Below are 23,015 nucleotides of genomic sequence, written 5' to 3'. Positions count from 1 at the left end.
TTTAACATAGGTTTGGCTCCAGAAACTGTGGATTTAACATTGAACAGTCTGAACTGGATGCCTTTCCTGAGGCTGACCTGACAAGAGTTCCATGTGGGGACCCAAACATGCTGGAATACTTGCACTTTGCCATGGAGCACAATCATTTACGTCTTCAATTGAACTGTATCTGAAACTAGAAAATGTCTGAAGAAATTTAGACAGGGCCTGCCTCTTGGTGCGTGCTTCTCGGACCAGAGCCAAACTGTGACCGACTTAAGCTTAGCTCACATGAGGTTTGAGGCAGGAATGCAAAGACATCCACCTAGACCTGTTCTTGTTGGGGCCTGCAATGCAAAGCATGCAGGCACCTATTGTTATTCACCTGGTCAAAACTATCCACTGTAATGCGGCCCGAACCGCAGCGCGCACCCCCACAATATATACATCAAAACGTCCGGCTCGGTCCCGGGAGGTGTGCTATTACTTTTGTTGGCGTTTCAAGTTACCATGGCGACGTAATTAACGAAAAACCACCCCCCAAAATCCCATAGGAATGAATGGAGTCAGGGGAGGAAGGAATCCTCAAAATTCATTGTTTTTGAGGCTCTGCTGTATCGCCTAGAAACGCAGTTTAATTTTCAGTTTGTAGAGAAATCCGCCAGCTTTTCAGAAGTGAAAACGGTTTGTTGATAACTGCTACGGTTTCTCTACAATTACACTCCAAGCGACACAAAGTTTGCCAGAAAATCCCACTCCTACAGTGGAGATGGCAATTAACTAGAGTGTAAAAAGCAGGTTTTTTTTGCAGGAACATTTCTTTTTAACTTGCCGTCACGGCCACAACTTTCGCTCTAAAGTCACCATTTTCGGTCAGTTTGTACGGCCGGGCCTCTGCTTTCACACAATATCTTTAAAATTGTTCTAGGTCTCACGGTTTTCTGTCAAAACACCCTCAATTGCCAAGAGTCAGTAGAATTCTGTAGGCTTTCTCCTATGTATTTTCCCTGACAGTTTGACCAGTAGTCCATGAGTGACAACATTTCTTTCCATTGTCCAATTTATACTGTGAATGACATAGAGCTATGAAAATCTCCATGATTGGGGACGGGGGACGGCTGCTGCCTACATTTTGAAAAGTTTTCAAATGCCATGTATGGTTTCCGAGATATTACACTTTGTTCGGGAGCATGTTCATCCATTTTTGTCTTTTTCTCCATTTGTCCCTCTCTTTTCACCTTGTGTTGTGTCTTTATTATTATATTTTCAAAAATAAAGGATAGATATTATCGTTCCCTTGTCTTTTCTGATAAAAATGGTCCAAGAATGACATCGATCGCCCTTACGGTTTCCGAGTTATGGCCAGTCGTTCGGGAGCTTGCGCCTCCTTGTTATAAAGCCAGGCCAGGGGCGGACACAGAGAGTGAGAAACAGCAGGTGTCAACTTGCACTGACGCTCTTTGCTGATTGGCTGATTCATTCCTCACTGTTCTATTTATAGCTCTGTGTATCTCCTACTGTATATGTCTGGATGTGATTCTGTCTTTCTTTCTGCCTCTCTGTGTCTCACACTGGGACACACACCCACACACACACACACATACATAGACCCACCCACACACACATCCATGGATTACTATCTTTGTGAGGAATTCCCTTTATTCTCTTCATGTCTATGGCTTAAACATGACCCTACCACTAACTCTTTTCCAGCGGGACACACACACACACACCCACCCACACACACACAGACAAGCACACACACACACACACACACACACACACACACACATCCATCTATCTTTTTAAGGACTTTCATTGACTTCCATTGATTTTCATTCATTTCTATGCCTTAAACATGACCCGACCCCTAACCCTTTGACCATCTTCATAGGAGGCAACTACATGGCGGCCATTTTGTGCATGTACTGCTGTTTCAACACCCAGACAACTGTGATTAACCCTAAAGGGCAATTTCTTACATCACCCTTCCATGCTTACTAATGATTAGCTCTGTGTATCTCCTACTGTATATGTCTGGATGTGATTCTGTCTTTGTTTCTGCCTCTATTCTCTCTGTGTCTCACACTTAGACACACACCGACACACAGACACACACACACACACACATATGCATAGATTCCTATCTTTTTGAGGACTTTGTATTGACTTCCATTGATTTTCATTCATTTCTATGGCTTAAACCCGATTTCGGAATAAATTTAGACGGGGCCTGCCTCTTGGTGCGTGCTTCTCGGACCACAAAGGTTCTCTGGCCGTTAGGTTTAGCTATTTAGAAATCAATTATCACCTTAAAAAATTACTAGTAACTCTGGAAGGCTGAGGCTTTTATTTTGAAAGTTTCAGTAAGCCTTATTTTAAAAGGGCCAACATAGTCCCATTTCCAACACTTGATGAGCTTCAAAAATAGTGTAAAGGCCAGTCCTTCAATGAATCTATAGTTTAAAATGTAAGGGCTTTTATTTTGTAGAGCATGTTTTCTCTTATTCTGAAAACCCAATAACCTTGTAATGCTATCGCTTTGCAATGGCATTCCATGCCTCCTTGGATTGCCATGGCACGTCCCAATAAATATACATAATGAACAATCCAGTTTAGACGTGGATAATAATAGGTTACTCTTTGCAATAGCATTGGAAGCAGTGAAGCAAGCCCATTCACTCCTCTCTCTCTATTTGTATGGCAAGCCCCAACTGAGGAATGTTGAGGCTTTTATTTTGTACAGATCAGTACATTTTATTTTGAAAGGATAACATCGACCAATTTCCATCAGTGAGTCCCAGGAGTAGTGTTAAGACCAATACTGCAATTATCGCCATGTGAAATGTGAATACTTTTATTTTGTAAAGTATGTCTACGTCATATTTGGAAAGTCCAGCATAGTTGTCCTTTCAAGTCTGGGTTAGTTCCGTTAGTTATACAGAACATGCTTGCTATTAAAAAATAATTGTCTATGCTATTATCAGCTTAAAAAAATACTAGTAACTCTGGAAGACTGAGCCTTTAGTTTGAAAGTTTCAGTGAGCCTTATTTCAAAGGACCAGCATAGTCCCATTTCCAACACTGGGTGAGCTCCATTATTAGTGAAATGCCCAGTCTTGCAATTATTTATAATTTAAAATGTAAAGGCCTTTATTTTGTAGAGCATGTTTTGTCTTATTTTGAAAATCCAACAAGATTGTCCCTTCAGGTCTGGGTTAATTCCATTAGTTATATAGAACCTGCTTGCTATTTAAAATAATTATGTATGCCATTATCAGCTCCAAAAATCACTAGTAATTATTAAGATTCAGGCTTTTATTTTGAAAGTTTCAGTAAGGTTTATTTTCAAAGGCCATCGTGATCCTCTTTTCAACACTGGGTGAGCTCCAACATTAGTGTGAAGCCCAGTCCTGTGATGATGTAAAATGTAAAGGCTTTTATTTTGTAGAGCATGTTTTGTCTTATTTTGAAAATCCAGCATGGTTGTCCTGTCAGGTCTGGGTTACTTCCATTAATTATATAGAACCTGCTTGCTCTTCTGAAACCATTGCCTCCTATCAAGGTGGTCAAAGGGTTAGAGGTCAGGTCAAGTTTAAACCAAAGAAATGAATGAAAATCAATGGAAGTCAATGCAATGTCCTCAAAAAGATAGTTAAACATGCATGTGTGTGTGCGTGTTTGAGCGTGCGTGTGTGTCTGAGTGTGAGACACAGAGACAGGAGAGGCAGAAAAAAAGACAGAATCACATTGTTATGGTTATTAATCTGAGAATATTATTTAATATTAATATTTTAACATTTTATCAAATAATATGGTCTGTTAAGGGTTGTCCTGTGAATACCAGCCCACTAAGGCGATGGTATTAGGACAAAATAGAAAGGTGTGAGACGAGCTCTGACATTATTGAACAGCAAAAACTTTGCACGCACATGGAATGAATTCACACAATTTCTTAAAATACAAGAATTTATTTACAAAAATAAGTCAACTCAAAGTCAAACATATTTCAATCAACAAACCCTTTACTATGCTAAAACAATCCAACTAAACTACCAAGCAGAATTAATGAATAAGGAAGGCTAATGGGCTATGTACAATATAAACAAGTTGATTAAAGATGATTGAGAACCATAACCAAAAGAGGGATGCAACATTACCATGCAATGTTATTTATGTTTGAGAACCAAGGATTATCTTGAAGAATCTGGAAATGAAGTCAAGTTCATCTTGGAACCAACTTAGGCAATAATCAGCAAACGTTTAGATAACCATTCAAAATGCAAGATCAGATAAAATATTATTTTAATAAAATAATGTTTTAAATAATGATCTGCTGAATAAAACCAACCTTCTGGATGACCATTTCTCAACGGTGTCTACTTAGCTGCCTTTATTTATTAAAATAATATTTAAATAAATATTATTAAGGGAGTATTTTGGAAAGGAGCCAAATCTTTCTGGAGAAACGGGCCTTAATGGTGTTTACTTAGTTATCAAATTTAGAAAAATTATGTTTAGGGACTATTATTCACTAGCTTGAAAACTAACAACCTTTCTGTTAAACACTCTTTAGTAGCAAGCATGTGTTCTTACCAGTTAGCAGTTGAGCTAACAAAAGAAGCTGATAGCTTAACACCAGTATCAAACATATACCTTTAAAATACCAGGGTTAATAAAAGGGTTCAACTGCATAAGCACGGACGGCGCATTATGATCAACCTTCTGTTTAAAATCACCCTTTAAATAAAGTTTGTCTTAACTTTAAAAACACACAATCAAGGAACACAAACTGAACACGTGTGCTTCAGATATTCTGCTAGCACCCAGATAGTTGAGTTCAACACAAACAAAACCAAACTTCATAAAATGAAATACGTTTAGATCATTTCAAACTAAATCTTTCTATTATTGGGGGGGGGGGGGGGTTGAAGGTGCGGCCGCTCTGTAAACAAAGGGTTAGCTTCCAGCTAACCTCCGTAGTTGTGGATGAAAGACGGCTCGTTGTGTCCGCCAACCACAATGCACGTTAACTGCCGTAATGCGGTCTCCGTTGTCCCTTGGGAAACTGCTGCACTCAGCGTCGTGCTGGGAACTCTCTGGAAACAGTTCGTTTCTGCAGATCTCAGAGAGAACAGTCAAGCAATGCTTGTACCTTGATTACCCGTTCATGAATGAAAATCACCGGATACGCAGACACTGATTTATTTCTACTTATTTTGTGCATATGATCGCATGATCTTATGACACCCTTGGATCCAATTGAATAGTTTATGTCTGTTTGCCAGCAAAGAGACACTAGCACGCTGGGCCTCCTCTATCCTGATCCCGCAGAGGAGCAGTGGAAAGAGATCGGACCATTGGCAAGGTGGGGGGTTTATACGGGCAGTGACATCATGGGAAGTCCGCTGTTACCCCCAATTCCTAAGTTGTGCCGGAAGTAGGTTAATGCAATTTATTTTGAAAGTTCCAGGAAAGTCTGTACTGGCCTTTCACATTGTAACCTTGGCTGTGGGTCCCAACAACATACAGACATATACAGTAGGAAATACACAGAGCTATAAATAGAACAGTGAGGAATGAATCAGCCAATAAGCAAAGAGTGTCAGTGTAACTTGACACCTGCCGTTTCTCACTCACGCAGCAGGACAGTCTGTGTGTGCCCCTGGCCTGGGTTTATAACATGGAAGCGCATGCTCCCGAACTACAGGCCATAACTCGGAAACCGTAGGGGCTATCGATGTCATTCTTGGACCGGATTTATCAGAACGGATAGGGGAATGATAATATCAATCCTTTATTTTTGAAAAGAGTTTTTGAAAATATTTTTTGATAGCTCTACATCATCCAAAGTATAAAATAGGAAGATGGAAAGAAATGTTGTCACTCATGGACTACTGGTCAAACTGTCAGGGAAAATACATGGGAGAACGCCTACAGAATTCTTCTGACTCTTGGCGATCGAGGGGGGTTTGACAGAAAACCGTGAAAACTAGAACAATTTTAATGATATTGTGTGAAAGCAGAGACCCTACAAACTAACCGAAAACGGTGACTTTAGAGCGACATTTGTGGCCGTGAGAACGCGTTAAATCTCATTTTTCATGAAAAAAACCCCGCCTTCTACACTCTAGTAACTGCCATCGCCACTGTAGGAGTGGGATTTTCTCGCAAACTTTGTGGCACTTGAAATCTAATTTTAGAGAAACCGTAGCAGTTATCAACAAACTGTTTTCACTTCTGAAAAGTCGGCGGATTTCTCTACAAACAGAAAGTTAAACTGTGTTTCTAGGTGAAAGCATGGTGATACAGCAGAGCCTCAAAAGCTGTGAATTTTGAGGATTCCTTCCTCCCCTGACTCCTTTCATTTCTATGGGATTTTGGGGGCATGGTTTTTGTTAATTACGTCGCCATGGTAACTCGAAATGCCAATAACAGTAACAGCACATGTCTCGAGATTGAGCCGGACGTTTTGCTATATATACTGTGGGGGTCCGCGCTACGGTTCGGGCCGCATGAATCTGGACGGAATATTAATAATAAATATACTAGAAAACTTCTGAAGAAATTTAGACATAATAAACAGTCCAGTTTAGACGTGGATAACAATAGGTGACTCTTTGCAATAGCATTGGAAGCAGCGAAGCAAGCCCATTCCTCTCCCATTTTTGCTATGGCAGGCCCCAACTAAGAAATGTAGAGGCTTTTATTTTGTAAAGATCCGCAAATTTTATTTCAAAAGGATAAAGTAGACCAATTTCCATCACTGAGTCCCAGCAGTAGTGTTAAGACCAACGCTGCAATTATCGCTGTGTGAAATATGAAGACGTTTGTTTTGTAGGGTGTGTTATTTTGAAAGTCCAGTGTAGTTGTCCTTTCAGGTCTGGCTTAGTTCCACTAGTTATATAGAACCTGGTTGCTATTCTAAAATCATTATGTATGCATTTATCAGCTTAAAAAATTACTAGTAACTCTGGAAGACTGATGCATTTATTTTGAAATTTTCAGTAAGCCTTTTTTTTTTTTTGTTAAAGTATTTTTTTGGCACTAGAGGCCTTTATTTTTGATAGTAGGCAGACAAGAAGGAGGGGCAAAGAGAGGGGGAGATATTCAGCAAAGGTCGCCGGGTCCGGGACTACCGCTTCGAGGACTATAGCTTCTAAAATGTGGTTGTGCGCTAACCCCTACACCACCAGCGCCACACCCAAGGCTTGTTTTAAAAGGGCCAACATAGTCCCATTTCCAATACTTGGTGAGCTCAAAAAATAGTGTGAAGCCCAGTCTTGCAGTGATCTATAGTTCAAAATGTAAATGCTTTTATTTTGTAGAGCATGTTTTGCCTTATTTAGAAAGTCCAGCATGGTTTTCCTTTCAGGTCTGGGTTAGTTCCATTAGTTATACAGAAACTGCTTGCTATTTAAAATCATTGTCTATGCTATTATTTGCCTAAAAAATGAATAGTAACTAAGGGAGGTTGAGGCTTTTATTTTGAAAGTTGCAGTAAGCCTTATTTCATAAGACCAGCATAGTCCCATTTCCAACACTGCTTGAGCTCCAACTTTACTGTAATGCCCAGTCCTGCAAGTATTTATAATTTCAAATGTAAAGCTTTTATTTTGTAGAGCATGTTTTGTCTTATTTTGAAAATCCACCATGGTTGTCCTTTCAGGTCTGAGTTAGTTCCATTAGTTATATAGAACCTATTTGCTATTCTAAAATGATTGTGTATGCTATTATCGGCTTAAAAAATCAATACTAACTATGGGAGTTTGATGCTTTTATTTTGAAAGTTTCAGTAACCCTTATTTCAAAGGACTAGCATATTCCCATTTCCAACACTGGGTGAGCTCCAATATTAGTGTAATGCCCAGTCCTGCAATCATTTATTGTTTAAAGTGAAAAAGCTTTTATTTTGTAGAGCATGTTTTGTCTTATTTTGAAAATCCAGCATGATTGTCCTTTCAGGTCTGGGTTATTTTGAACATTTGGGTTAGTTTGAACGTGACTAAAACAAAGGAGATGATTGTATATTTTAAGAGAAACAGGAATAAGTCAAAAACTACTACTATCATGGGAGAAGAAGTGGAGGTGGTGGAGGAGTATAAATACAGGGGTTGGACAATGAAACTAAAACACCTGGTTTTAGACCACAATAATTTATTAGTATGTGTAGGGCCTCCTTTTGCGGCCAATACAGCATCAATTCGTCTTGGGAATGACATATACAAGTCCTGCACAGTGGTCAGAGGGATTTTAAGCCATTCTTCTTGCAGGATAGTGGCCAGGTCACTACGTGATACTGGTGGAGGAAAACGTTTCCTGACTTGCTCCTCCAAAACACTCCAAAGTGGCTCAATAATATTTAGATCTGGTGACTGTGCAGGCCATGGGAGATGTTCAACTTCACTTTCATGTTCATCAAACCAATCTTTCACCAGTCTTGCTGTGTGTATTGGTGCATTGTCATCCTGATACATGGCACTGCCTTCAGGATACAATGTTTGAACCATTGGATGCACATGGTCCTCAAGAATGGTTCGGTAGTCCTTGGCAGTGACGCGCCCATCTAGCACAAGTATTGGGCCAAGGGAATGCCATGATATGGCAGCCCAAACCATCACTGATCCACCTCCATGCTTCACTCTGGGCATGCAACAGTCTGGGTGGTACGATTCTTTGGGGCTTCTCCACACCGCAACTCTCACGGATGTGGGGAAAACAGTAAAGGTGGACTCATCAGAGAACAATACATGTTTCACATTGTCCACAGCCCAAGATTTGCGCTCCTTGCACCATTGAAACCGACATTTGGCATTGGCATGAGTGACCAAAGGTTTGGCTATAGCAGCCCGGCCGTGTATATTGACCCTGTGGAGCTCCTGACGGACAGTTCTGGTGAAAACAGGAGAGTTGAGGTGCACATTTAATTCTGACAGGATTTGGGCAGCTGTGGTTTTACGTTTTTTGGATACAATCCGGGGTAGCACCTGAACATCCCTTTCAGACAGCTTCCTCTTGCGTCCACAGTAAATCCTGTTGGATGTGGTTCGTCCTTCTTGGTGGTATGCTAACATTACCCTGGATACCGTGGCTCTTGATACATCACAAAGACTTGCTGTCTTGGTCACAGATGCGCCAGCAAGACGTGCACTAACAATTTGTCCTCTTTTGAACTCTGGTATGTCACTCATAATGTTGTGTGCATTTCAAACTTTTGAGCAAAACTGTGCTCTTACCCTGCTAATTGAACCTTCACACTCTGCTCTTACTGGTGCAATGTACAATCAATGAAGACTGGCTACCAGGCTAGTCCAATTTAGCCATGAAACCTTCCACACTAAAATGACAGGTGTTTCAGTTTCATTGTCCAACCCCTGTACCTCGGTGTTCACCTGGACAACAGACTAGAGTGGAGATGCAACTGTGAAGCCATCTACAAAAAGGGACAGAGCAGACTGTACTTCTTGAGGAAGTTCAGGTCCTTTGGTGTTTGCAGCATGATGCTGCATATCTTCTATAAGTCTGTTATGGAAAGTGTGATCTCTTCTGCCATCATCTGCTGGGGAAGCAGCATCAGAGCCAGGGACTTAAAAAAGCTCAACAAGCTGATAAAGAAGGCTGGCTCTGTTCTGGGGACTCCTCTGGAACCTCTGGAGATCATTGTAGAAATACGGATTCTTCATAAAATGAAGAACATTATGGAGAACCCTGAGCATCCTCTTCATGAGACTGTCCTACAACAACAGAGTGTCTTCAGTCAGAGGCTTCTTCAGATCTGCTGTAAGACGGAGCACTACAGGAGATCCTTCCTGCCCACAGCCATCAGCATCTACAACGGCTCTTTGAGGAACCCCTCATAGTGAGCTACAACAATATTTAATTTCCCTTTGGGATTAATAAAGTATTTTTTAATTTAATTGATTTGAAAAAGCTAACTCCGACTGCACTGTTCAATTGTTAGTATTAATTGGAATGTATGTACCTGACTGTTGTGAAGTGCCTTGAGACAACATGTGTTGTGAATTGGCGCTATATAAATAAACTGAATTGAATTGAATTGAAACTGAATTATTTCTATTAGTTATAGAGAACCTGCTTGCTCTTCTGAAACCATTGTGTATGCTATTATAAGCTTTAAAAAAATAATTAGGGGCGCGGTGCTGATGGTGTAGGGGTTATGCACGTGACCATATGCAGAGGCTACAGTCTTCGAAGCGGCTGTCCCGGGTTCGAGTTCCGGCCCAAGACCCGGCGACATTTGCCGAATGTCTCCCCCTCTCTCTACCCCTTTTTCCTGTCTGCCTACTGTCAAAAAATAAATACATTGTCTTGCGAAAGTAGTCGGCCCCCTTGAACTGGTCAACCTCTTGCCAGATTTCAGGCTTCAAACATCAAGATATAAAATTCAAATTTTTTATGAAGAATCAACAACAAATGGGACACAATCGTGAAGTGGAATGAAATTTATTGGAGGTGTCAAACGTTTTTAACAAATAAAAAACTGAAAAGTGAGGCATGCAATATTATTCGGCGCCTTTACTTTCAGTGCGGCAAACTCACTCCAGAAGTTCAGTGAGGATCTCTGAATGATCCTATGTGGTCCCAAATGACTGATGATGATAAATAGAATCCACTTGTGTGTAATCAAGTCTCTGTATAAATGCACCTGCTCTGTGATAGTCTCAGGGTTCTGTTCAAAGCGCAGAGAGCATCATGAAGATCAAGGAACACACCAGTCAGGTCCGAGATACTGTTGTGGAAAAGTTTAAAGCCGGATTTGGATACAAAAAGATTTCCCAGGCTTTAAACATCCCAAGGAACACTGTGCAAGCAATCATATTGAAATGGAAGGAGTATCAGACCACTGCAAATCTACCAAGACCCGGCCGTCCCTCTAAACTTTTATCTCGAACAAGGAGAGGACTGATCAGAGATGCAGCCAAGAGGCCCATGATCACTCTGGATGAACTGCAGAGATCTACAGCTGAGGTGGGAGAGTCTGTCCATAGGACAACAATCAGTCGTACCCCAGCCAGCATGTTCAGATGGGCCCCATATGGGTTAAGTACGGGCTGCAAATATAGGTCCCAAATGGGTTTGTCCGCGGGTTCCATGGAGGCCCAATCTGTATTGCCCATATGGGCCTAAAGTGGGTTCTACCTGGGCTTTACATGGGGCCTATCTGGGCAATTCATATGGGGCCCATATAGGCCCTATCTTTGTACAAAGGAAATATTTAAACAGGCCTTGCGAGGGGCCCACATGGGCTGGAAAATAGGTTCCAAGTGGGTTTGTCCGTGGGTTTCATGGAGGCCCCACATGTATTGCCCATGTGGGCCTAAAGTGGGTTCTACCTGGGCTTTACATGGGGCCTATCTGGGCAATTCATATGGGGCCCATATAGGCCCTATCTTTGTACAAAGGAAATATTTAAACAGGCCTTGCGAGGGGCCCACATGGGCTGGAAAATAGGTTCCAATGGGTTTGTCCGTGGGTTTCATGGAGGCCCACATGTATTGCCCATGTGGGCCTAAAGTGGGTTCTACCTGGGCTTTACATGGGGCCTATCTGGGCAATTCATATGGGGCCCATATAGGCCCTATCTTTGTACAAAGGAAATATTTAAACAGGCCTTGCGAGGGGCCCACATGGGCTGGAAAATAGGTTCCAAGTGGGTTTGTCCGTGGGTTTCATGGAGGCCCCACATGTATTGCCCATGTGGGCCTCATGTGGGATCTACCTGGGCTTAACATGGGACCTTTCTGGGCAATTCATTTGGGACCCATGTTGGCCTCAGCTCTGCCTGCAGAAATGGACCCACTGGATCTTGTATGGGGCCCAAGTGGGATCTACCCAGGCTCTACATGGTGCCTATCTGGGCAATTTGTCTAAGACCCACATAGACCCCATATTACTGCCTGGGAAAAATAAATCTCACTGAGCCTTAAGATGGCACCAACAGGACCTTAAAACAGCTTCCAAGTTGATTTGACAACAATTTCCCATATGGCTCTACATGTGGGTCTCTATGAAAGTCAAGTCTTAAAATGAAACACTGGCAAATATATAAAATACCGCATTTTAAAATGTTGCTTAATTTACAACATAAAAAATACAATACACAGCTGTAAATGAGACAAACAAGTTTAATATCCAATGTTTCCTCTATAAAAACTAACCATACCATGTTACTGTTTGAATATTGAACTGTGAACGTGTTATGGGCTGAATCCTCTGAGTTATGAAACTTTTACTAGCAGAATCAGTATTCGATTTGTGTTTGATCTTGGGACTGAAGGGCCAGTGTTTCACCCCGTTTAGTGAGCTCCCGCTGTGTTCGCAACGCCCGTTTCCCTCCTCTGTCACGAGCACCAATGAACCATTTTGAAAGAGCCTTCTCTGCATCCTTCTTGTTGATGTCTTTTGTTAGGATGTTCGTCTTCAGTGCTCCTGGAAATAAATGGAAGGGTCAACTTAGAATTTCTAAGTTGTTTTGTGGAATAAATTTCAAAATAAATGTTGCATTGGTGCATTTTTTGACTGAAGCAATTTATACTCTGGAGTGACTTCATAGTCTGGAAAATATTGTACTTGACCAATAAATTATCTCTTCTCCTAAATAAATGGAGCAATAAACAAAATGCAACTGCACGGAATTCATTACATGAAAAGTTCCATGTAGGTTTTAATGAAAAAAGATACTTTTGACATGCATCATAAGATTGAATACCATAACTACCATTTGAAGTCACAGTAACAGTTTATGGTACCCTATCCAACTATTTTTGAACTTTCTAGGTTTAAGTAATTCAATACAAGTATTTTAATCCATGAAGAAAATACATTCAGATAAGATTAAAAAAAAAACAATCTTTGGATTAAAAAAAATATACCACGGCATTTAAAAGTAAAGATTTAAATTTAAGGAATTTTCTTGGTAAAACTGTGGTATAATATCTTTTTAGTTATACTGCAACTAGATAATGGTTAACAAGACTAGGTCAAAAGTATGGCTGACCCCATCTATCTGGGATTCTATTGAAATGTCTGAATTGTGTGATCTGGCAGAGTGAGTTTTTGTTTGGTAGTGTGATTGTGCTGTCCCAATGTCTGTGAAATTACCATAAATGAGGTCAAAAAGACGAAGCTCCCTGAAGGGCCTCTTCCCATGACGCCCGCAGAGGTTGTATTCCAGTGCCAGGTCAGGTGACATTACATATGACATCATTCTTCGGGTGGCATTGTCTACCGAAGCACCTCCTATTTCTCCAACCATGATGACCTAAGAATATATGGTGAAAAACAGAGAGGTCCATTGTCACTTAGATGATTACTACTATTACCATTTTGTATTTTAGAATTCGTCATTATGAAATATTTTTTGCTATGATTTAATTCTAGATTAAACTCTAAAATAGCCTCATTTAATTTCCTCCAAAGTAAACACTAAAAGATGTTTTTATAGTTTACTGGTAAACGAGATCACTGGTATTGCTCGCAAAAATTTACCATCTCGAAATTTTAGAATGAGGACCATCAACACATTACAATTATAAATCCCAATTAATCTCAAAACTTTCATAGATTACTTGTGAATCTTGTCAGCACAATGTAAGAAGTGTTTAATGCTTTTTGGATCATTTTCAATCAATCATATTGAGTCTTCATTCATTATTTTTCCATGTGAAAAAAATTCACAAATTCTAAATAAATTTTACAATGAGTAAAATTTATTTAGAATTTCTGCGTCAAACAACTTACTAAGGTTTTTCAAAGTAAATGTCTTTTGGTGGAATGACAGCATAGTGGGCCTTGACAGCAACTTTTTCCCAATGAAATAAACCGTCGAGAACACTGGCATGCTATGCTTTATCAACAGTTGTGTTCACATCTTTCATCTGATCATGGTGACATGTTTATTTCCCTTAACATAAAATGTATCTTCAGTTGAAGCAGATTTAATTGCACACCACTGCTGTTTGTTACACTAACAGTGAACTGATAACTGGTGTTTTGTACAATGATAAATATGTAAATACTCTGTATTTCAGTGGCAAACTGGGAAAATTTCATTTTATTTGTTCACCAGTTTTGTACACTTGGGATAAAAAGATAAACTGTTAAATTTGGACTTGTTCCCTGAGTGTCTCTTCACCCCCCACCCTTTCAAGACTAGTTGACGAGTCTTAATTAAAAACTTGGTCTAGCTGGCAGGGAAATTAGTTGCCAGAAACATCATTATCAATGGCAACATTAAGCAATTTTTTTTGGCAACGTTTACCGCTGTAATATATATGGGTCTGTTATGCTACATATGTGACGCTTCTGACTGATGATCCATGCAGCCAGCAGCTGTTAAATAAGTGACTGACAGAGATCCTAAAAGCAAGTGCAAATGCAGAAAAAAAGCTAATAAGATTTGAACTTACAACCCCTGACATGAACTCTGAGTCTGACAGCTTCTCATTCATGGTCTGGACATCATCAACTGTTGTTAATGGAAACACTGCTCCCTGAGGCAGTTCGATCAACACTGAAGCTTCTCTTTGCTTAAGCAAAGTATTGAGCATTTTGCCATTCACTTTCTGTGTTTCCTTCACTCCCTCAATTAAAGTTATCAGTTTAATAAACATGGCTTCTCCAACGCTCCTGGCAGTGTTTGAGCATGATGAGGCTTGATGAGACGGGGTGGCACTCGGGCTTCTTAGAGTCGCCGTGGCACTCGGGCTCTTCACAGTCGCCGTGGCATTATAGTCATTGGATGGATTACTGGTGCTTCTTGGGTAAGCATGAAGGCTGGTTACTCTTACAGCTGGCTTATATGGTTTTAAATTGCTGCTAAAATCAAGGGGTGGAGAAGGTGGCAGCTCATCATCGCAACATGTGTCAGAGTCCTCTTCACTCGTTTCAAGGGCCTGGACTTGCCTATTTTCAGATAAAAAGCATGTTAGAAAAAAGTTGCTCAAATGTTATAAAGACAGCACTAGGTCTACAGACAATAATATATTGCTAATTAAATAACTTGAACAAGATTGTGCATTACCCAGCATTCCATCCTTCTGTTTTTGTTTCCATTTGTTGAAACAATAATACTAATTGCCTATGGGGCCATTATTGGTGCAAAATTATTTGTGTGTGCGTGTGAAGACCTGTGCATGTGTGTTTTGATCTGTGTGCGTCATAATATTTTAAAGTCATAGTGTCTCAAGAATAACCTCCGTGATTTTCTAAGCATAATAGTTAAATGATTGTGTCAAAGAAACTTAAATTAGCAGTTATACGCCAGTAGCCTATGATGCAAAGATTTGCAAGCTTTTTATTTTTAAGCCTTTACTGACTCATTAATGTTCACTAAAGTTCAAGTGCAATGCCACCCTGCGTGTATGTATATATGTACCATTCTTTAAAAACTCGAAATGGACCTATTAGGTAACAAGATCAGTCTTGAAGCTGAAAAAGCTGGAGCTTCCTACTCCCCAAAATAAACAGGGCTAATGAACCTACAGTGGGTTGTAAAAGTATTCATACCCCTTGAACTTTTCCACATATTGCCACATTAAAACCACAAACATAATTAACTTTTATTGGAATTTTATTTGAAAGACCAACACAAAGTGGTATAGAGTTGAGAAGTGGAAAGAAAATTATACATGATTTTGTTTTTTACAAATAAAAAACTGAAACGTGCGGTGTGCAAAAGTATTCAGCCCCCTTTACTCTGAGTGCAAACAATTACCTTCAGAAGTTGCCTGATGATTGCTAATGACTAAATAGAACCCACCTGTATGTCATCTAATCTCAGTCCAAATACAGCTACTCCGTGACGGCCTCAGAAGTTGGTTAAGAGAATATTGGGGAGCAAACAGCATCATGAAGTCCAAGGAACACACCAGACAGGTCAGGGATAAAGTTATGGAGAAGTTTAAAGCAGGTTTAGGCTATGAAAAGATTTCCCAAGCTTTGAACATCTCACGGAGCACTGTTCAATCCATCATCTGGAAATGGAAAGAGTATGGAATAACTGGAAACCTACCAAGACAAGAAGGAGAGCACGGACCAGAGATGCAGTCAAGAGGCCCATGGTGACTTTGGACGAACTGCAGAGATCTACTGCTAAGGTGGGGGAATCTGTCCACGGGACAACTATTAGACGTGCACTGCACAAATGTGGTGGAAAGAAGAAAGACATTGTTAAAAGAAAACCATAAGAAGTCCCGTTTGCCAGAAGCCATGTGGGGGACACAGCAAACATGTGGAAGAAGGTGCTTTGGTCAGACGAGAGCAAAATGTAGCTTTTTGGCCAAAATGTAAAACACTATGTGTGGAGGAGAACTAACACTGCAGATCACGCTGAACACACCATCCCCACTGTCAAATATGGTGGTGGCAGCATCATGCTCTGGGGCTGCTTCTCTTCAGGAGGGACAGGGAAGGTGGTCAGAGCCACATACAGGGCAATCTTGGAAGAAACCCTGTTGGAGTCTGCAAAAGACTTGAGACTGGGGCGGAGGTTCACTTTCCAGCAGGACAACGAGCCTAAACATAAAGCCAGGACTACAATGGAATGGTGTAAAACAAAACATATTCATGTGATAGAATGGCCCAGTCAAAGTCCAGACCTAAACCCAATAGAGGATATTTGGCAAGATCTGAAAACTGCTGTTCACCAACACTCTCCATCTAATCTGACTGAGCTTGAGCTGTTTTGCAAAGAAGAATGGGCAAAAATTTCAGTCACTAGATTTGGAAAGCAGGGAGAGATATAACCTTAAAGACTTGCAACTGTAATGGCAGCAAAAGGTGGCTCCACAAAGTATTGACTCAGGGGGCCTGAATACTTTTGCACACCGCCATTTTAAGTTTTTTGTAAAAAAAAATCCATGAACCATGTATAATTTTCTTTCCACTTCACAATTGTATACCACTTTGTATTGGTCTTTCACATTAAATTCCAATAAAATAAATTTATGTTTGTGGTTGTAACGTGACAATAAAATTTTATAAGCCTCTGAAAATATAGTTTCTTAAGGACAGAAATTTAGTTCCAGTGCTTTCTGTGATAGGTACATTTACCTTCTTTGTCTCTTCTGTGGAATATCGTTGTCTGTTTGAAAATCAGATGTAGCCTCTGCTCATGCAAGCTTGCGTCGAGCATCTTCATGTGTCTGTCAAGCAACAAAAACAAAACACATGGTTCAAGATAAGTTGTTACACTTACACAACCCCCCCCCCCTCCAAAGAAAACAACAAAACAAGCTATCTTACTTGCATCTCCAAGTACACGCACAGTGCATGTCCTCCATGACTCATCTGGTCTTAGGCACTGTTTAACTGCCTTGGTGATATTAAGTTTGAGGCCTACTGGCCAAAAACACTCAGTCTTGTCCTCATCAGTAAACCAACACGATGGGATGATATCCATTAGAGCCCTTCCTTCATTTGTCACTTCCTCTCTGAACTCCACAATGTTGAAGAGAGGCATGCTGCAAAGTTCATATGAGGTAAATCAGCAGCCATGTAACAGAGGAAAAGCCACATTTTTATCATGTCCAGGAAGCAGCACAACTTTTTTTGTCAAGTCAGTCACAGGCACACTATGAAGTCTTTCAGATAGTTTTGTCACTTTTCTGACACCCAGGCAAGAAAAATCTATAGGATAATTGTAAAAGCATCCTTGTCTCTCATAAAACTGACACACAGCATGCATTTCTCCTGATGCAAACTCCACAATGTTTCTCACAACAGCAACTTTTACCCCAACATCAAAACAGTTGTCGCCTTGAGAGCAAGAAATTATGTTTCCCTCATATATATACTTTTTGTAATGTACACAAGGAGGATAGTTTGAGAGAGTTGGACCACAGACATGTGGTGGCTGAGGCTTGTTTCTCATTTTCTTGATCTGAGGAGGACAGCTAGTTTTTTCACCTAAGCGCCGTACCACTTGTTGGACAGGGTACTGTGGTCTTCTTACCAGCTGTTTTAATGTGCCCAGATAATTTTCGAAAGGGAAACATGAAATATTGTCCAGAGGACCAAACCTTCTTGCATCATCAGCCAGATGTATAAGACAGTGTGTGTTGTACACAAGGTGCTCTGTCCCATAAATCTTTTCAAAGTTGGTCACATAACATTTCAACAGTTTGTCTGCATAATCACAGTATTCAATGCACAAAGCTGGGCTGAGTAGAATTCTTATTGCTACAGACAGCAACATGAAGTTCTTATACAGTCTTGTAGGTAAACGTCCTTTAAGAACCACAGGGCCAGTGTATAACAAAAATTGTCTGAATTCAGTGGCCTTCCACTGACTGTATTCCATAAGTGACCGTGGCTTTCGAGCAAAATTCCTTGGGAGATGTCCTCTAATTAGCTTCAAATGGCCGGAGATAACTGTGATGGTGGTTGCAGAAATCCGACAACGTAAAGGTCCTTTGATCCACAGACTCACAAGTTTTCGAACGTTTCCTAAGCAAACTAAATGCATGTAGTCAAGAACAAAGCTTGACACCATTCCTATGCCTAGCTCTTGTAGGGGGGGAAACACCACGTACACGTACACGTACACCATGTACAATTAACAAAATCAAGGTTATCATAATTATTATTATTTTGGCAGTTTATCACCTGCGTTTGGATAAATCGACCATTGTATTCTCAGCAACTGCCTTCATCTTAGGTTTTAAAGAGGTTATGGTAACCATTTCTTTTTTTTTTTTTGCATTTGCCTATCCCATTGAAGTAGTGACTATACCCTGACACTACTTTCTCAATCAGACTCTCAGACAGCACAAGATAGAACATTCAACAAGCTGTGTCTAATGGTTAAAGTCCAAAAGTGGGAGTTAAACAAATGCTAGAATCAACAAGTTCATTTAAGCCTGACTGGCTGTTGACTGGATGTTATTTTTCAGAATGATGTTGCTTTGTGAGCAAATTAGCTATAATGTATGGCAGAGTTGTTGTTTTTTTCATTAGTATAGATAAGTCCAGTGAGCTCTTACCACTGGTTGCCACATCGTTGCAGATCCCGAAAATTTGAAAGGCCTGTTCCTGTTGTCTGGCAAATGTCAACCAGCACATGTCCGCACATAGGCTCAACAGCAATCAGTATCTACAACGGCTCTTTGAAGAAACCTACATAATATGAGCTACAACAACATTTAATTTCCCTTTGGGATTAATAAAGTATTTTTGAATTTTCATTGAGTTTGAATTAAGCATGGAAAACAGAAAGAGAAGAAGAGAACTGAGAACTTGAGAACCCAAATTGTGGTAAAACATCAACAGCATCAAAGTTAGTCTATTTCCAGAGATCTCAGTGTTCCTTTGTCCACATTATGCAACATAATTAAGAAATTTACAACCCAAGGCACCACAGCTGACCTCCCTGGACGTGGACGGAAGAGAAAAACTGAATGGTTGTAATGCAGGATAGTCTGAATGGTGGATATGCTGCCTACAACAACTTCTAAAGAAATTCAACCTCACAAAATGTCTTGTGGACAGATGAGACTAAGATAGTTTTTTGGTAAAGCACATCATTCTACTGTTTACTGAAAACAGATGAGGCCTACAAAGAAAAGAACACATTACAGTCAAATATGGTGGAGGTTCAAAGATATTTTGGGGTTGTTTTGCTGCCTCTGGCACTGGGTGCCTTGACTGTGTGCAAGGCAAAATGAAATCTGAAGATTACCCAAAGATTTTGGACCGCATTAGGACCCAGTGTCAGAAAGCTGGATTTTGCGTTCTAGGTCATCGATCTTCCAGCAGGACAATGACCCCAAACATATCTCCAAAGCACCCATTGATGAAAAGAAAGTGCTGGCGAGTTCTGAAGTGTCCAGCAATGAGTCCGGATCTAAATCCCACTGAACATCTGTGGAGAGATCTTACAATTGCTGCTGGGAGAAAGCATCCCTCATATATGATATAGCTGGAGCAGTTAAGGAGTAGTCCAAAATTCCAGAGGAGAGGTGCAAGAAGATGGTTATAGAAAGCAACTGATTTCAATTATTTCCAAAGCAACCAAATATTAAAAGTTGAGGGTGCCAATCATTTTGCCCAGCTCTTTTTTTATGAGTTTTGTAATGTCAAATTTGCCTGTTTTTTCTCTACGTTTTGCCATAGGCTCCATTCCATGTAGGTCCTGTATGGGCTGCCCATGTTGGCTCCCCATGTGGGGACCATATAACTAAATCTATATGGGCCCCATATAATGATACCCAGTTCTGGCCCATGCTTATTGAACCCCCATAGGCTCCATGTAGGTCCTGTATGGGCTGCCCATGTGGGCTCCCCATGTGGGGACCATATAACTAAATCTATATGGGCCCCATATAATGATACCCAGTTCTGGCCCATGCCTATTGAACCCCCATAGGCTCCATGTAGGTCCTGTATGGGCTGCCCATGTGGGCTCCCCATGTGGGGACCATATAACTAAATCTATATGGGCCCCATATAATGATACCCAGTTCTGGCCCATGCCTATTGAACCCCCATAGGCTCCATGTAGGTCCTGTATGGGCTGCCCATGTGGGCTCCCCATGTGGGGACCATATAACTAAATCTATATGGGCCCCATATAATGATACCCAGTTCTGGCCCATGCCTATTGAAGCCCCATAGGCTCCATGTAGGTCCTGTATGGGCTGCCCATGTGGGCTCCCCATGTGGGGACCATATAACTAAATCTATATGGGCCCCATATAATGATACCCAGTTCTGGCCCATGCCTATTGAACCCCCATAGGCTCCATGTAGGTCCTGTATGGGCTGCCCATGTGGGTTCCCCATGTGGGGCTCATATAACCAAACATATACGGGTCCTATGTAATTCTGCCCACTTGTAACCCGTGCCCATACAACCTAAATGGGCTCCATATGGGTCCCACATGGACAGCCCTCATGGGCTTCCCACATGGGCCCTGTATTAAAAAATGTATGTGGGGCCCACACTGTTTGTCCAGTTGAAGCCCATGCCCACCCCTTACCCATGTAGCCCATCTGTAACCCACATGGGGCCCGCCACAACATGCTGGCTTGGACACTGCACAAATCTGGCCTTTATGGAAGAGTGGCAAGAAGAAAGCCATTTCTCAAAGATATCCATAAAAGTCTCGTTTAAAGTTTGCTACAAGCCACCTGGGAGACACACCAAACATCTGGAAGAAGGTGCTCTGGTCAGATGAAACCAAAATCGAATTGTTTGGCCACAATGCAAAACGATATGTTTGGCATAAAAGCAACACAGCTTATCACCCTGAACACACGATCCCCACTGTCAAACATGGTGGTGGCAGCATCATGGTTTGGGCCTGCTTTTCGTCAGCAGGGACAGGGAAGATGGTCAAAATTGATGGGAAGATAGATGGGGCCAAATACAGGACCATTCTGGAAGAAAACCTGTTGGAGCCTGCAAGAGACCTGAGACTGGGACAGAGATTTATTTTCCAACAAGACAGTGATCCAAAACAAAAAGCCAAATCTACAATGGAATGGTTCACAAATAAACGTATCCAGCTGTTGGAATGGCCAAGTCAAAGTCCAAACCTGAATCCAATCAAGAATCTGTGGAAAGAGCTGAAGACTGCTGTTCATGAGCGCTCTCCATCCAACCTCACTGAGCTCGAGCTCTTTTGCAAGGAAAAATGGGCAAGAATATCAGTCTCTCGATGTGCAAAGCTGATAGAGACATACCCCAAGCGACTTGCAGCTGTAATTGCAGCAAAGGGTGGCGCTACAAAGTATTAACGCAAGGGGACCAAATAATATTGCATGCCCCACTTTTCAGTTTTTCATTTGTTAAAAAAGTTTGACACATCCAATAAAATTCATTCCACTTCAAGATTGTGTCCCACTTGTTGATTCTTCACAAAAAATTAGAATTTTATATCTTTATGTTTGAAGCCTGAAATGTGGCAAGAGGTTGAAAAGTTCAAGGGGTCCGAGTACTTTCGCAAGGCACTGTAAATAAAGGCCACTAGTACTGAAAAAATATCTTTAAAAAAATAATTAATAACCATGGAAGGTTGATGAAAGAAATTGCCCTTTAGGGTTAATCACTGTTGTATGGATGTTGGAACATGCTGTTTAAGTACCCGACACAAAATGGCCACCATAAAGTTGCCTCCTATGAAGATGGTCAAAGGGTTAGGGGCCGGATCAGGTTTAAGCCATAGAAATGAATGAAAATCAATGGAAGTCAATACAAAGTCCTCAAAAAGATAGGAATCTATGCATGTGTGTGTGTGTGTGTGTGTGTGTGTCGGTGTGTGTCTAAGTGTGAGACACAGAGAGAATAGAGGCAGAAAGACAGAATCACATCCAGACATATACAGTAGGAGATACACAGTGCTATAAATAGAACAGTGAGGAATGAATCAGCCAATTGGCAAAGAGTGTCAGTGTAACTTGACACCTGTCGTTTCTCTCTCACGCAGCAGGACAGTCTGTGTCTGCCCCTGGCCTGGGTTTATAACATGGAGGCGCATGCTCCTGAACTACTGGCCATAACCCGGAAACCGTAGGTGCTATCGACATCATTCTTGGACCGTTTTTATCAGAAAAGACAAGGGAACGATAATATCCATCCTTTTGTGTTGACAATATAATAATAAAGACACAACACAAGGTGAAAAGAGAGGGACAAATGGAGAAAAAGACAAAAATGCCTGAACATGCTCCCGAACAAAGTGTAATATCTCGGAAACCGTACATGGTATTTGAAAACTTTTCAAAATGTAGGCAGCAGCCGTCCCCCATCCCCAATCATGGAGATTTTCATAGCTCTATGTCATTCACAGTATAAATTGGACGATGGAAAGAAATGTTGTCACTCATGGACTACTGGTCAAACTGTCAGGGAAAATACATGGGAGAACGCCTACAGAATTTGTCTGACTCTTGGCGATCAAGGAGGGTTTGACAGAAAACCGTGAGACATAGAACAATTTTAAAGATATTGTGTGAAAGCAGAGGCCCGGCCCTACAAAATGACCGAAAACGGTGACATTAGAGCGAAATCTGTG

At 41.0% G+C, this 23,015-nt stretch overlaps 1 long non-coding RNA gene across 1 annotated transcript; it reads right to left on the bottom strand.

The window, feature by feature from the left end:
• Positions 1–14,832: 14,832 nt before the first annotated feature.
• On the bottom strand, positions 14,833–17,556 carry LOC124878595. The gene is made up of 3 exons (XR_007040827.1): positions 17,245–17,556; positions 17,053–17,144; positions 14,833–14,904 (listed from the first exon to the last, which is right to left on the bottom strand). It is a non-coding gene; the product is annotated as an uncharacterized LOC124878595 (long non-coding RNA).
• Between the last annotated feature and the right edge of the window lie 5,459 nt (positions 17,557–23,015).

Source organism: Girardinichthys multiradiatus, chromosome 2 (genome assembly GCF_021462225.1).
Source record: "Girardinichthys multiradiatus isolate DD_20200921_A chromosome 2, DD_fGirMul_XY1, whole genome shotgun sequence".
In the NCBI taxonomy this organism is placed as follows: Eukaryota; Metazoa; Chordata; class Actinopteri; order Cyprinodontiformes; family Goodeidae; genus Girardinichthys; species Girardinichthys multiradiatus.
The sequence above is the reverse complement of the archived record's forward strand: the minus strand, read 5'-3'. Positions and strand labels throughout refer to the sequence as shown.